We start from the raw sequence: 16773 nt of genomic DNA on the forward strand, positions 1-16773 counted from the left end.
GCTGTTTACACTAGAACCTAGTGGACTCAAAATATATTATCAAGAATTTTAATAAAGACAACAATGGATTGGAAGTGTTACTGGGTGCAGCCATCTTTACATTTGGAATCTCAGAGTTCACTGAAACAAGATAATTTCCTTATTTCCAGAAAAAATTCCTTGAAATTCTGCGTTCCGAGGACACTAGCTCTAGTACTCCTCTTAGAAATGAACTTTAAACAGAGTAACTTCCTCTTTAAATGTGTTCTTGCTTTACGCCTGATTACCTGAACATATGTTTCTGTGGACCAATGCGGCTTAAAATAATCAGTGTTTTGAAGATTATCCTTGGGGAATATTTGTGCCACAGTGCAGTTTTTAAAGGAATGATGGAGATGTAAGGCATTCATGTTACCACTGGCTGCACGTGCATTGTAGTGAATTGTTTTGCCGTTGTTTAGGACCGAGCTCCAGATGTGCATCAACCCAGTTTTACATGTCTACAATTCAGTTCAGTGTTCATCACATGACTGTCAACATTTCCCACACAGATATTTAAACCCCCCACTCTGCTGCCCATAATAAGCCATCTAATGACATAATGATGCATTTAGTCAGAGTGCTTAGACGCTCTACCTCTAAACTCTGAAAGCAGCAGTGTATGTCGGATCCGCCCACTGAAGAATGTAACAACTGTCCCAGTCTTCCCTGTGACAACCAGCCCTTGTCCCAAATCTATTTTTTTTCTCTCTTTGCATCACTAGCTGCTGTTTGTAGTCTCTGCTGGAAAAAAGATCAACAACTGAGCGAACAGTGACAGGTCAGAGCGCCCACTCCATCAATTTGCCATGCTACTGAGCCAGATGTCAACTCATGCCTGTTATTTCTCTGTGTGTCACTAGAAGCCTCTATCAGTTTAACCTCAAGTTAAAAGTTTTATTCTGTGCGGTTGCCTTTGCAGAGAAGTGCTGGGTGTCTCCTCTGGAGAGGGATCAAAACTGTGGTGAGATGCGGTGAGATATAGCGCCTCGCTGCTCTAAAAGCCGGATTTGTTGTCTACTCATGGTGAGTCTTTTCTCAAGTTTCATGCCACTTGAGCCCGTGTTTAGCTTCAATTACTTCACACCAACTGCTGCAATACACCATGGTCCTCATGTAAAGGAATCACCAGCATAACAATAGGTGCATTGTCAAGCTTGAGTTTTGAAAGTAGGCCACAAACGAGACAAGAATACAAGCCACAGACATAAAGGTTTCACTTTTTTTCTCTCTCAACACCCTGGTGGATGCATAAGTTAACATACAAAACTAGCATGTTATGCCTTTCAAAAATGGCATACCCCATAAACACTCGAACATTTCCTCATATTGTTTGTTTGCCTTATCAGTCGACTCCATCTTGGCATTTTATCTGGCATTTCAGGAAAACATTTTGTGGGCTTCCAGCTTGTTTAAACATGTCATGTAAAACAAGCTCTGCATGGTTAATCTAGTAAGACGTGTCTGAAATATATCCTACCAGTGTTTCATCACTAGTGATTGATACTAATGTGTATCAATAAACACAAAAAGCTGAAGCATGACAAAAATGGACAAGAAAGAACTTGCTTATCTGTCAATCACGGAGAAATGCAACACCAGGAAATGGATTCATAATGTTGTTTCTGCCTTCATTGAGTATTTTGGCTGTACCTGTGGTGGAGATGCTGTAATCTCTTCAGCTGTCTGTCTGTCAAAAAAAAAAAAAAAAAATCTTACTTTTAAGAAGTGTCCTGACTGCTGATCGATGCTTCTACTTGGGGCTATATGTAATTACTCTGTGACTATCCAGCCATGAAATTGTTGTCTGGATCTGAAATGGATCCAAAGTCAGAGCAAAAGCCTTCTGGTGTTGCCATAGAATAAATGTGGCACTAGCAGTAGGTGGGATATTTGGTTTATAAATAAAAAGCATTTGCCAGCAACTACTGCAATGTCATTACTAGCATTTAATGCAATCTCATCCACACACATTATATCTGTAATCTGTTTAGTTTTTCAAGTGTGCGCCTGGAGACGAGCAACTGCTGTCAGCTGTTGCAGGGAGTGCGGCGCCCAGGCTGCAGAGAGGTATGCCGAGTGACACTTGCTGGCTCACATGTTTGCAGCTGTGGTCTGAAAGATACGAGCTGGCAAATGGAGTGGAAGAGTAGCCCCATTAAACCCTGCCTCTCCTTTGAGAAAGGGGCTAACGGCTCTGAACGCCGGCCTCTCGCTCCCTGGCAGAAAGTGCTGACACAAATTTTTGTCTGACTAAAATGCCTTCTGACCGCTTGACACTGGCTCTTTTCTTCCTCTGAGATTCCACGGCTGTAAAGCCCTGGACTACACAAAAGAGACACAGTCTGGGACGGCTGTTTAGGAGGTGGCATAAATTATAATCATGTCATAAAGTGGCACAAAGGTCTGCATTGCTCACATTTTAGAGAGTGAGGAAGGAATTTCTTTTGTTTAAGGAGTTGATTGGTCTTGCATGAGTAACATGTTCTTCTTCACACAAAATATTTAGGGAAAAAATGTCCAAACTCCCCTGTTTAGCTCTTACTTTTTTATACAGTATACATTATGCTCTTTGACATTTGTTCAAAGATGCCTAAATCCTATAATCTCCATGTTCTTGGGCACTAGAAAGGCTGCTTTGCCATCTGTGCAGATCTGTTTTGTGATTGAGCTGGAGTGGTGGTTCCTCTGTTGCTCAGTAGTGCAAACAAGCAGAAATATTACATTGTCTCCAGGAACATAAAGTATTGGCTTCTTTTCTTTTCTGTGTGCATGTCATTAAATATGATTTTTTCCCAACTTCCAGAAATTGTGACTTTTTGTTACAGTCAAGCAATGGCATTTAAGTACTTTAATACTTTTAGTCATGCATTGGCCAATAAGATGCTTTAGGCAGTAAATCTCTGCTTGCTGCTTGAGGGTGATGAAGATGAGGAGAATGATTGGTGTTGTCAAGGCACTGAAGGGAATGTGAAGACGATGGTTGCTCCCCAGTGGGGTGTGTGGGTGGTGAGCTGCAGCCCACAGCCACTAAAAAAGGGAGCCGTGTTAAATCTGACACGCTAAAATCCACAAACGCCGACACTGACAGCCAGTTGTGATGATAACCAATTTAGGTGGCAAGATGAATTGTGGTTGAACTGTGGGGGAGGTGGCCTCCTTGGCTTAATGTGTCTTTTTAGTTTTTAGAGGACTTAACATCATGGACACTGAAGGATGGAGAAAAGACAAGAGTTTTGCTTCATGTGTAGCTGAAATGGTGAATAAATATGCTGGAAGTGTTTATTTCTGCTTTGTCTTGTTACTTTGTAACTATGGATGCAACGTGGTCATTTAAACTAGCATGCATAAATGCATGTTTATTGCTAGAATATAGTTGAGCTGCATATTTGATATCAATTTCAGGCTTAAAAAGTTAGTGTACTTATATAGGCAAAAAAAAATACAACCTCAATTACAAAAAAGTTGGGATGCTTCATAAAATATAGATAAAAACAGAATGCAGTGATCTGTAAACCTCATTGCCCATATTTTATTCTCTGTAAAACATAAGCAACATATCAGATCTTTTCCTGCATTGCCATGCTGTCGTGATGGATGCAGTATGTGGTTCAGCATTGTCTTGCTTAAATCTGCAAGGCCTTCCCTGAAAGAAAGGGCATCTGGATGGGAGCAGATGTTGCTCTAAAACTCTATGTACTTTTAAGCATTGATGGAGCCTTCACAGATATAGAAGCTGCCCACGCCACAGGGACTAATGCAACCCCATACCCCCATCAGACATGCAGGCTTTTCAAGTGTCTGCTGATAACAAGCTGGATGATCACTCCTCTTTAGTCTGCAGGACATGACATTAATGGTTTCCAAAAAGAATTTTATGGTTTTGATTTATCTGACCACAGTTTTCCACTTTGCCTCAGACCATTTTAAATGAGTTTTGGCCCTGAGGAAATTAAGGCCTTTCTGAATCATATTCACTTATGGCTTATTCTTTGCATGATAAAGCTTTAACTTGCAGTTACAGTTTGCACAGCAAACTGTGTTCACAGACGATGATTTCTGTACGTGCTTCTGAGCCAATGCAACGATTTCCAGTAGAGAATAATGCTTGTTTTTACTATACTGCTGCCTAAGGGCTGGAAGATCATGAGCACCCAGTGTTGACCTTTGGCCTTGCCCCATGCACACAGAGATTCTTATTGATTCTCTTCATTCTCATAATTGATTCTCTTCATTCTCTTTTGATGATATTAAACAGTTCAGATAGTAGGAGCCCAAAGCCTTTGAATTTTTTTTGTTCTGAAATTTTTTTCACAATTTTTAGACGGTTTGTTGCAGATTGGTAAACCTCTGCTTATCTTTACATCTGAGAGACTCTGCCTCTTTTAAATGCTCCTTTTATACCAGTCATCTTACTGACCTGTTGCCAATTAGCCTAATTAGCTGTCAAATTCCCCTCCAGTTGGTTCTGATTTGTGGCAGCTAATTTTCCAGCCTTTTGAGATGCAATCAAATTAAAAATTACCTAATTTCTTTAGGTAATATTTCATGATAAAGCATTCTTTTCTGTTTTTGCTTACATTTGACAAATAATCAAAAATATTTTCTGGAATTGGGGTTTGCCATTTTAGTATTTTATTTTCAAATTTATTTTTGAACTTTAATATAATTTTATCTTCGGACTAATTTTCTGTTAATATCATGCACTTACATGATCCTTGTGTTTACAAAGGACAAATATGCTTTTATGTTCTCTGTAATTAATTTATTTCACTCAGAGCTCAGGATTAATGACTTGTGAGAAGCTAGAGGAGGTTAATAATTGTGAAAATGTATTATTTCTCATTTCATGATATTCTTTACTGGATTTTAAAGTTTCCAAAGATCTACACCCTACCACAGATGCTTGGTGTAGAGAGCGGGCTGACCAAGAAAACATTCCCGGGACATTTTATGTTCTTTTTTTTGCCCTAAACTGAACCCTGGAATGCTGTATGAACTTGAATAACACAGTATAAATGTTACATCACTCATTTTAATTATATATGAGGTTTATATAAAAAAAGACTTGAAAATTATTGCATTTTGTGCACCCTGACCTTTTTAAGAACAGGGTTGCAGACAGACTTGCTTGAGAACAACTTTGCTGTTGTGATTATGTGACTTGCAAATCTACATGTCTTGCCTAATGTAAAACACTCAAAGACCTTGTCTGGATACAAACATAACACAACACAAAAGTGTCACCCAGAGAGGCTTAGAGTTCAGTTCCTGTTCTTGCTACCCTCGGTTTAGTCATGCACAACATCTAACAATGTTGCCGGTTGAGTCGGAAGCTACTTAGGGATTATTTTATTGTCAGTATACTTCTTAATCTGGCACAAACACAGCTGGTGAGGTGTGGGATGAATAGCACAAACTTCCAGGATAACTTCAATCTCCCCTTGAAGTGCCTTGTTGGCAGGTGAGAAGTGTATCATGCTTAGCTGGAAGGAACATAAACAACTCCACTGTGCTTCAGTTCACCACGTTGATATGCTGGTGGTTTTAAAAAGAAATGCTCCTCAGCATTTGGTGATATATTTTCTCAAAGCTATGATCCAGTAGTTGTCATGCAGCTCATTAAAACATTTTAAGCTTGTGGACTCTGAGATGGGAAGAGAGCCAACAGTTTACTCATCTAGAATTATCCCTTCCAGATATCTGTACATACAAAGAGGTTAACCAATACAACATGCAAAGCCAGATTTCCATTGTCCAGCCAAAGTCATTATGCATAATATTGCCTGGCTTCCAGTGGTCTCCACAGTGGCCACAATGAACCATCCAGGCTCCAACACAGAAACTAATGGCACAAAAATCAATGTGTGCTAATGTATGGTTTGAGAAATAACATGCTGTGAACAGCATGACAAGCAAATCTACATTATTGTCTAGACAAGAGTTCTACCATATTTTCCTTCATATGTACTTCCTCATACCCATTTAGGCATAATAAGTATGCAAAACTGTTGTGGATTAATGTTCATCCTGTTAAAATTGCAAATCCTTTTCACTACTTCAAAACATTTCTGGTCTATAAATCACAATACTGTATTTTTTTCCACCCCTAACACAAGTCCACTTCAGTTTGCCCTGTGTAATTTGTTGGATTGTGTTTGGACACAGCACAGCACAACCTCAGCAGCTCGTGGACATCTATTGTAAATGGCTTTAGGAATATTTCTCATCCTCCCCATTCTGCCAAGGCAGTCGCGGTTTATCTTCATCACGGCATTTAGTAGAATTAATGACTGCATGCAATTGCCAGTATCCCTCAAACATAGAAATAAACAGAGACATCCAGTTATCATCTGGGCTTATGAGGCAATTCTTTAAACTGAGTTTCCTTTGGGACTATTCTTGCCAGCCATCATTGACAGCTGGGCCCAGTGAACAGCTGCCTCCCCTCCCCCAAAATCCAAAACACTAAAAAACAGAGTTGGCTGAAGTTGACTTTGTAGGGGAACAAATTATCTTGTAATTGCATAGTAAATGTGTGTGTGTGTGGTCCCTTGAGAACAGGGTTGCTATGTGTAACCTAACTCTTTTTATTCAATTTGCATCAAGCTGAAAATTGAAAAAATTTGAGTTAAAACCAAATTTTCCTTTATATGTAGTGAGAAACATTTTTGATATTCAGACATCCAAAGCTGTGGTGATCTTCTCATATGCCACCCACATACACAGCAGTCACACATGTGGGATCCACTGTCTTTTGTGGACAAAGTGCCTGGCAGGGGTCCAAAAGGTAGGATTTCTTTTCTTGGCTTTTTTCCTTTATAAACTTATGAAATGAAACTAAACAGTGACCGCAGCATAACTTTTGTCCCCCAGTCAATTTGGTTGAGATTACGGTTGCTGTTAAATTTGATCAATAGTTGGCCACTTTAAAATATCCCTGTTAAGTTTTGCTAAAAACAACTGTGATATTGGATTGATTATGGGAATAAAACATCTGCTGCTTGAAGGCAAAGCTAGGCTTTGTTTCCTTTCCTGCTCTTGACTTAAATCTCATCTTCTCACTCCTTTGCAATTTCATTTCCTTTACATGTTGCAATCGTGGAATATAAACTTAGTAAAAAATGTAAAGTTTGGTCGATTATTTCTTTTTAACAGTGCTTCTTGGCAGTAAATGTTATATTGTTGGAAAGCCTTTTTATTTCCATTTTAAATGAAGCCACATTTGTAAGGAAATGTATATGTGGGCTTCACCCTTGAAGACCCTCCCATTTCTTTTTTGCCAATGCCAAAAAGCTTATTCTAATAATGACTGTTGTTTCAAGCTTGTGGTACCTAGGCACCAGCTAGATATCAAGATGAGATTCAGCATAAAAGCTGTGTTGTTAGCTAAAGCTAGCTCTGATTTGATTAGCTAGAAAATATTTGTGCTATTTGTCTCCATTCTTGTAATGTATATATATATATATATATATATATATATATATATGATTGCTCATATTGTACTTAACAGACAAATTACCTACAAAGTTCATTAGGCAAGGCAAATTTATTTGTTTAGCACATTTCATGTACAAGACAATTCAAAGTGCTTTACATAAAACATAAAAACATTACAGCAAGGTGCAGGGAAAGAAAAAAGAAAGAAAAACAAAGATTAAGAAAGATAAAATTGATTACATAAAAACAGCAGGAAAAAGCTCAGATAACAAAATAAAGGTAAGATTTCAGCGTAAAAGAACCAAATGCAGATCTGGATTTCTAAATAAAAACTAGTGAAATGCAGCAGAGAACAGGTGGGTCTTCAACCTTGATTTAAATAAAGGCTTTCTGGGAGTTAAAGTAGAAACCAGAGAAAAAAAATGGATACAGAACAATTAACTGATATTAGCATCTGGTATTTGCCCGTCACAGATCTGTGTTGTGTTAATAATCAATTAAGTGAAACCCCTATGTCAATAAATTCAGATTCAGAAAAAATAATCTTCAGGATAATTTTGAAATTGTTTTTTGCATAGACGATCCAACAGATCCAACTTAATCTGCTATTATTCAGCAACTTCTATAGCCGATCACAGCTGAGAAGACAGTGGTTTGGATTCACATGGGGTCTTCACAAGAAGTTAATTATCTTCTTTTTTCAGATAATTAACAGTCGGGTCAACATTCAACATTTTTTATGTGTATTAGAAAAGTTGTGATAAAAATTGGAAAAATATTCCTCAAGTTCTCAGAATGATTTAGACGGACTTAATTAGCTTTTTTGAAGAAAGCTGACCCACATGAGGGTGGATGAAAAGCAAAAATATCCCTGCCTGCTGGTTGCATGAACATGAATAATGCTGTTTAAGCTTAAAGAAAACAAAATAAAACACCTCTGGGTGAAAACCTTGTGCCTGTTTGCATGAAAATTTGCATTCTTTGTCAGAAATGCACCATGAGCTGGATGAATGTGGGCACTTGTCCTGCTGTATCTTAGATCAAAGACACTGGATCCTTGTCTCTACACTGTCCAGAGGGATCCTCTACTATTAAAGATGGGTCTGCATTCAGCAGATCAGAGCATTTTGATGAAGATTGTGCAGACACCTTCCAGGGTAGGGTGCATTTCTGATATCAAGCTACCAAATAGCCATTTATGTTGGCAGCTTATCTTTTCTGCCCCTTTTTGCCGATAGAAAAGTTTTACTGTGGCAACAAATACATTGAAAACAAATTACAAGAAAAAATAAATATTGTACCAACCTCAGTCTATCTTCCATTTGCATAAAGTCTGACAAGCACGAAGGATTATGGGTGATTTGAGAAAAACAGGAGGTACACCGAAACTTTGAAATTTTACAGAATGACAAGCTAAGCCCTTAAATACATCCCTGGAATTAGAACAGTTTTTCAGTGTGACTTTATGACATGGCCATAAAGAAATATACCTCCTAAGGGTCCCTCCTTGACTTTGAGAAGCAGCTAATGCACTCAGCTAAGGAGACATGATAAGAACCTCACTCCAGTTTTCTCTTGTAGATGGCTCCAGTCAAGTTAAATCATTCAACTTGGAAAAAAACCCCATTCTGCATTTTCTTTACAGCTTTTTTTTTTTTCAAAAGTCCACTTCAAATTCAGTTCAAAGCCAGCTAATAAAACTTAAACAAACTACATATAGACATAGATGTGTATATCCAAGAAATATCAGAGTCTTTCCCCAAACTACTCATTCAGTCAGGCTTTAATATCTACTTCCTTCTAAAAGTACAGAACTGAACACATATATAGGAAATTTACTTGTTCTTTTTTCCATTGGAAAAGTTTTTTTATTATGCATTGGAGCTGGAGGTTTTGGGTGTATATAGGGTCCAAAACAACTCTGCTACTTTTATTGGCTTCATTTTTGGCAGTTGATGCCTCATGTTTAGTCCCTGAGCTCTTATATGTTTAAAGCTGGTACATTTTCTCTAAAAAGATCATTTTTTTCTCTTTTGTTGATGTTGGCAGGGTATAGCTTAGCCTTCTTATGTGGAGTGGATGGTATAATGTTTAATGAAAGACTCATCTGTCTTAACTTCCAGAGTGGAAACAATTGAATTTTTTTATTTTTGTGTTTTTTGAATCCTTAGTTGAAGGGTCTATTTCTCTTCTTCTAAACAGTACAGATAATTAGCTGGAGTTTATTTTCTTTTATTAGATTGGATGGTTCACAAATTTACATTTTATAAATGAGAACCCTTATTTGTGCACACTTCTTGATGATGCATGGTGGCTGCTGTTCAGCAGACATATCACCCAGAAGAGGATGCACTATCCCTGTTAATAATGCATTGTGTTTAAATTAAATTAGTAGGGATATACAGAGTGAAGATGATCTTTCTTGTGTGCAGTAGCTCGTTAATTTTCATAACAGAGCTTCATCAACTCAGCACATTGAAGTATTCATTATAATCCAAGATAAATAAGTCTGTGAGTTGGAAGCAATCAGTCTTTTACTGAAATTTCATGAGCATCTAGAACTGCTAAAATAAAACTGGTGTCTTGATATAATTTTTCAGACTTGCTTTATTTACTAATTCCTTTAAAGCTAGGCTCATGGGTACTGTGTTTATGTGGGAGGAAACTGCCTCTCCATTCTTGGCAACCCAAGCCACATGATTGACAGAAGGTGAGATGGTGGCTGGGATCTAACAGACATTTATTGGTAGTCATCAAGCTGCCATCAGAGGTCAGTTGCTTGGCTAACAGGCTAATTGGGTCTTTCTTTCCTCTGGTCTAGTCTTTGCTTTCAATCAAATGCCAGTTCAGCTTGACAGTGATCTGGTGGTGGGCTGAACTGGAAAAGCAAGCAATTTAAGATGTTTTCTTTCCTTCCCACGCTTCCTTTCCATCTTTTCTTGTAGATTTACAGTTACAAATGGCAGTCCTGAAGCTACAATGTCACAAATGTGTTTTGCCTGTTTGGTGTTGTGTAGGTCGTTCTGGAGAGTCTAGGTAAAGAAAGGTCCTTAATAAAGTCATGACAAATTTCAAGATTGTTGTACAACTACAGTACAACTAGGGCCCAGTGAAATATATTTTATTTTCTTCCAGCTCTAGAAAAAACTTTATGACACAGTTGCTGAACAGGAAAGGGGGTCAGGGATTGAGGAGTAACATGCTACAAAAGTCTGCAGGCCGGGATTTGAAATTGGACCAGCTGCATTGATTAGTTTTGGTCTCAGTTGCCTATACGAGCCGTCTGCTCAACCAGTTGAGCTTAGCGCCATAAACATGCTTCTTTTTTCTTTTTAAACAACTTTGGTGTTTCTGTTGGTCTTTTGGCTGTCGCTGACTTTCTGGGGGAGATGTGAGGCCTGCCAGTTCAGGTGACGTCACACAGACCGGAGGCTACAGCAGTCAGAATACGTTTGACCCGCGTCCTGATTTTCTTGTTCATTTGACTCAGATGATGTCAAAAACTCTTATATAAGTAGGGAAAGCAAATTCCACTATATTTCATCTTTTACAACCAATTTAATTTTTAATGTTAAATTCCACAATTCTGTTTTTCCATATTGCAGCAATCATAGAGCCCTAAGTACTAGCACTCTTTCCAATATATTTTTTAAAAACAATGTCTAACACAGATCATATTTAATGTTGATAGTGAGTAATTTTTCAGCATTTTAAAAAAGAAATTGGCAATTTTCACCAGCAACATGGGCCTAATGTTACATAATCTTCTAAAAGCATCAGTGAATTGGTATAAACAACTGCAGCAGTTTCAAAGCCTAATGTATTACCAGTTTTACATAAATAGAATTTTAGTTGTCCTACTAGTTTTTTCATATTTTTCATTTCATAATGTACCACATATATTCATGTGGGTGGGATGTATGGACTGCACGGCATGTTTGCATCCAGACTCTCCTATGGTGCCTTGCTGTTTAAATTAGGGTCCTTCTTCACTAAGCCATTGTCAAGAACTTGTGGGAACGAAAGAGCCCTCTGCTGGGTCGTCTTGCATCACCATAATCTGGGGAGAAAAAAGATAACACTTGAACACAACTTAAAGTTAAGATGCTAGCTAAAATGTACCATTTATGCCTATGTGGACATGATTGTTATTACAGAAGTGGGTGGTTGTCTCTTTATGGTGTTCAAGAAAGTAAATGGGGAGACTATATGAATAATAAACGTGAACAAAGACGTATTTATTTTAATTATATTAGATTAGTCTAGAAGAGACCAGAAAATGAGAAAGTACACTAAATGCTTGAAAAATGGATTATTCAGCTACACTGAAAAGCCACTCAGAAAACCCTCACGGGCTGCCTCAGTACCGACTCCTCATGCTGAAATAACTGAAAACATTGAGGTCTGATAGTGCAGATGACGAGTTGCACCCTGAATAAACGAGAGATATACTTGCACCAACCAATGCTCTGGATTTTCTCACAGCCAGTTCCTGACTTGGTGTAAAATGGCCTTAATACATGCAGAATGAGGGTTGTCATTGTCTTGCTGAAATAAGCAAGGTCTTCTTAAAAGACAAAAAAAAAAAAAATGTCATCTGGAGGGCAGGATATGTTGCTCTAAAACCTTTTTTCTGTTGCATTTAGCTTTAATTTTTTAATGTACTTCTGAACCTTAAGTCATACTGGCTTTTCAACTGTTCCCCAGAGATTTCCTCCCTTCCTTCATCCTGGAGGAAGTAAAATTAAAATTTTCTAAAAGGAAATGTACACTACCGTTCAAAAGTTTGGGGTCACTTTTCCATGGGATTCAATAGGGAAGTGACCCCAAACTTTTGAACGATAGTGTGTTTATTTTTTTTTTAATAATTCAAGTGTTTATTTTAAAGATGCATTACTGAACTTTTGCCATTTTCTTAATGATGTGCCATATCCATCTTGCATCCTACCTGTACTGTGAGCTCTTACCAGCCAGTAAAAAAATCTTATCTTGACTTTTATCTCTTGGTCTGTCTCGTTCTCTCTTTCTTTTCCTCTCTTCCTCACAATAATGTCTTTATGTATTTCTTTGATGAATCGCCCATACATTTAGTTATTTTGTATGAGTGTTCCTGCTTTTTTGGAAACAATGTTGGAAATCTCTTTTTGCTTGCTACAAGCAAGACTGATCACGTAAGAATAAAACAGTAAATACATTTTATTTTTGGATCCTGTCACTGCCTATTTTTTAATGTTAACTCATTTGCATGCTACAGGAATGCACATCTTATATAGAAACTGTCTGTGGATGAGATGAAAGGAGATTAGAAAGAGTTGCTGCTTATTCACAGTGGACAGAGACGTTCTAAAGTGAATGTGAGCATGGTGGTGTTGTACATACAGAAGTGGAACAATACATAATTCATTAGGAATCAGATTCATCTCCTATCTCAGTCAGTGTTCCTTTGCTTCAATGAAACCTGGGCTATATCGGTTCCAATGTAATTTGCAGACTTATTTCCCAAGACATGAACAAAATAGAGGCTACTGTCAACTATTACGTTTGACAGGTGGACCTGTTTTTCTGACTTATATGAGTGGGTGAGCCCAGTTGTTGGCAGAAACTCAATTTCTCAGCACCGAATGTCATCTTGAACACCTATATGATATTCCTAGATTCTTTTTCAATCTCTTACCTACTGTTTGGCTGGGTGGCAATAGCTTATTGATCTGTTCTATTCTTGTCCTGAGGTTTTAAAGCATACCCACACCCTGAAAACGTAATACCAGTATCTGTAGGAAGTGCTCAGTTTATGGCCTCCTGGTGGATTTTATTGATTCCCAGAATTATCTTTAGATGTCGTGAACATTGTTTTACACTCGTAAACTGATTGATGTGCATAGATAGCTATGTCTGTTTCTGTTGTCTTGTACACCAGTTAATTGGATTTTTTGTATAGCATAGAAATAATGTAAGAGAATCAACCCTGTACGCAAAAAGAAGTATGCACATGTCCTTAAATTTTGCATCTTGTGTTTCATTTACAGATTCATTGTGTTATTCCAATGTATTTAACGTGGGTCTAAATGTGATGTTCTCATCTGGTGGTGAGGCAGAAAGAAAACCATGGTCTTTTTCCTAGAGTATGTCCCAGTCTGGCTTGCCAGTCACCTGGAATGATTGCTTTCTCTGAGGATGAATCATTGAGTTCCAAGTTGAAGCTTTCAGGTTTCACATATTTTCACTTGAAATTAAACTAATAATAAGCAATGCCATTTATTTCCATGGTGGGCTGTGATTTACTTTAGCTGCACTGCTGCATGCAAGACAGAATAGCTGAGCTTTGTAAAGCAAAGCTGTGTGCAAGCATTTTCTTTCATATGTGCATATATATATATATATATATATATATATACGGTGTGTGTGTGTGTATGTGCTATGCGTACAGCCTCAAATATCTGTGCGAATTGTAAATGATAGTATTATCCAATACAGCTGCAGTTCTGCTCTAGTATTTTGTTTCTGATGAAAATAGTTGTAACTCAGCCCATTCATGAAAAAAAAACAATGAGTCTCCTCATGGCTTTACTTCTTTTAAGAAGCCATTCTAAGCCTATCAACCACCCAGCTGCACTTCACATACAATAGCCTCAGGCAAACAAGATTCACACTCTAATCTGACTCTGCTACTTAGAGATACTAAGTTACTACAAGGATTCATCTGCCTCTGGCAAAGTGACATGTAGCTTAGCAAGTTAAAAAAATAAATTCAGTGGAGATGCAGAAATTTATGCGTGAAGAGAGATGCTGGAACTTGTATAAGCTTATTGTCTAACTCTTGTTTTAATTCATTTGGGTGTCAGCTAACTCTGGCAGACTGAACTGACAGCGCAAAGGAAAGTAGTAGTTACAGTTCTTTGTGAAATCATCTTTAGGCTGAAACCAGTTCTGTCAGAGAACAGAAGCAGGGCAAGATGAGTGGGGATGTTTTGATTTAACTTAAAAGGCTTTTTTTCAAAAAAGGATTCAGATTTCTACCTCTGAGTCTTATGAAACACTGAATGATGCCCTTATGATTGTTTGATACTGATGATCGAAATGCCCTTAATATGCCTAATAATATAGATGTTTCACCTCTTGCAACCATATTGTTCCATGCCCCTGTATTACTCTTTTTTTGTAATTGGTAGCAGGATTTCACCATGGGAGTACTGCAAGTATCTTTTTTAGGTCCACCGCTCTTTACCTTGTATATTAATGATCTCTCATTATTTTGTGATGATGATTTAGAAATACAGTTATATGCTGATGACACGGTTATTTATACACATGGGAAGGATGCCAAACAAGTGACTATCAGCCGTAATGGAGAAGGTCGCAAAATGGCTTAATCATTCATGCCTCACTTTAAATTGGGGGAAAACAGCTACTATGTATTTTACAAACAAACAAAAAACATATGGACTCTCCTGTCATAACAGTTCATGGAGCAAATATAAAAAATTCAACAGAGTTCAAGTGTCTGGGCATTATATTATATCCAGCACTCAGTTTTGAAAAGCACATTAAACACATGAGCTGCACTTTGAAGTATAATCTTGCTAATTTCAGATGTATCAGACATTAAATTACATCAGAAGAAGCTAAATATTTTCTGAATGCAATTATTTTGTTCCACTTTCTTTACTGGATCTCATGCTGGTCTCAAGCAAATCTGAAACCCCTTGAATCTCTATGTAAACAAGTGATTAAGATACTGGATAAGAAAACACAGCAATATCACCACTGTCGTATACTTGCTGAACAAAAGATATTAAGTTTTGGTAACATGATAATGTATGCAGATGTACACTTGGTTTTTAAAATAATTCATGGTACTACTCCCCCAACTCTTAAGTCATTTGTGTGTCTGACCTTTGAACAAACAGCCAGAACAATAAGGGCCTCATCTAGCTGGTAATGTTGCATCCCATTACGAAAAATTGCTTTTTGGACAATTGACTTTTTCATACAAAGCCATGACACAATAGAAAAAGAACTGAAGACAAGTGGAAATTTTAGAGACTTCACAAGAGAGACAAAGAAATCGACTTTTAGAAATCAAGCCTGTCAGCACTAATGTCTTTCCATTCATTTTTATTTATGCTTTTAAGTGACTTTTTATAAGTTTTTTTTTAAAAATTTAAATTTAAAAATTTATTTTAATTTTTTTTATGATAGTTAGATTTGTACATTTATTTCTGTCTGCCGAAGTGACTACAGATGGAAATTAGCGAGAACTCTATAATCTGGTACAGAGAATCATTACCGTGTATAATGTTTTTTCATGTGGTCCCTGAAGAATAAATAAGAGAAAAAAAATTTAAAAAATAAAAAAAGGATACGGAGGAGGAATAGTCATCTTTTTTTTTTAAATTTTTTTTTTAAGTAGGGTTATGTGGTGCACTGTGTCAGTCCTGCAGCAGCCAGAGCACTCTGTTCAGAAAATTTTATTTTTTTTAAACTAATCAGACCACAGAAAAATTCATTTTCATACTCAAACCTCAAAAATTTTATAGTGGTTCAGATAAACAGGTATGACTCTTTCACTAGGTCACTTTTATGTTGGGGAATTTTTTTGCCCCGCTGTAACCTTGCCAAAGAAATACACCAAAAACAAAGAAAAAAAACATGGAATCTGTACATAAACCCATGCAGCATGAACCTAACACTATAATCTGCCATTATTGTAGCTGTCAGTGGGCTTTGTGGATGGCAGTTAAGGAAGAAGTTATGGGATAGGATAGGGTTATGGCGCCATTGGTTCAGGAAAGATGTGTAGAAGTTGTAAACGCGGAAACAAAATAGTGGCGTTTTCAGATTGATTTGCTTTTGGAATATGTGGTGTTCAAATACTTCGATTTAAACCACTGTAGTGTCAATGCCCGGCCTGTAAGTGATGCTGTAACGTTGCCACAAAAATACGCCAAAAGCAAAGAAGAAGACATGGACCATGCACAAATGCAAACCATGGCAATAAAGAAGCAAATGAAGAAGAAAAGGGAGGTCTGTGCATGTCACAAGGCCCATTTACGCTGCCTTTATGTAAGTAAATAGATACGTCTTTTTCAAACATCACTGCTTTCATACTTTCATGTGTCCATTACGTTGTCATGGTTGCTAGCCAATACATCCACCAGAGGGCAGGGCAGAATTCAGAGTTCACCTCCGAGTTCAGTCGTCAGTTTTAGACAACAGCAAACATGGTGATGATGGAGATCATGATAACGTGCATTCTCCGAGTGAGACATAAAAAGAGGCAGCACAGTAGACAGTGGTGGTCTGTGCAGTCATTAC

At 37.5% G+C, this 16773-nt stretch overlaps 1 protein-coding gene across 7 annotated transcripts in view; it reads left to right on the plus strand.

Moving 5' to 3' along the window:
* Positions 1-16773, plus strand: part of tanc2b (tetratricopeptide repeat, ankyrin repeat and coiled-coil containing 2b) — a 158329-nt gene that overhangs the window by 17513 nt on the left and 124043 nt on the right. For all 7 annotated transcript variants that reach the window (XM_041973144.1, XM_041973145.1, XM_041973147.1 and 4 more), the window contains exon 2: positions 941-1044. The gene's annotated coding sequence lies outside the window, so the exon portion shown is untranslated. The remainder of the gene's footprint in view (positions 1-940; positions 1045-16773) is intronic.

The sequence above is a fragment of the Melanotaenia boesemani genome, chromosome 21, assembly GCF_017639745.1.
Source record: "Melanotaenia boesemani isolate fMelBoe1 chromosome 21, fMelBoe1.pri, whole genome shotgun sequence".
In the NCBI taxonomy this organism is placed as follows: Eukaryota; Metazoa; Chordata; class Actinopteri; order Atheriniformes; family Melanotaeniidae; genus Melanotaenia; species Melanotaenia boesemani.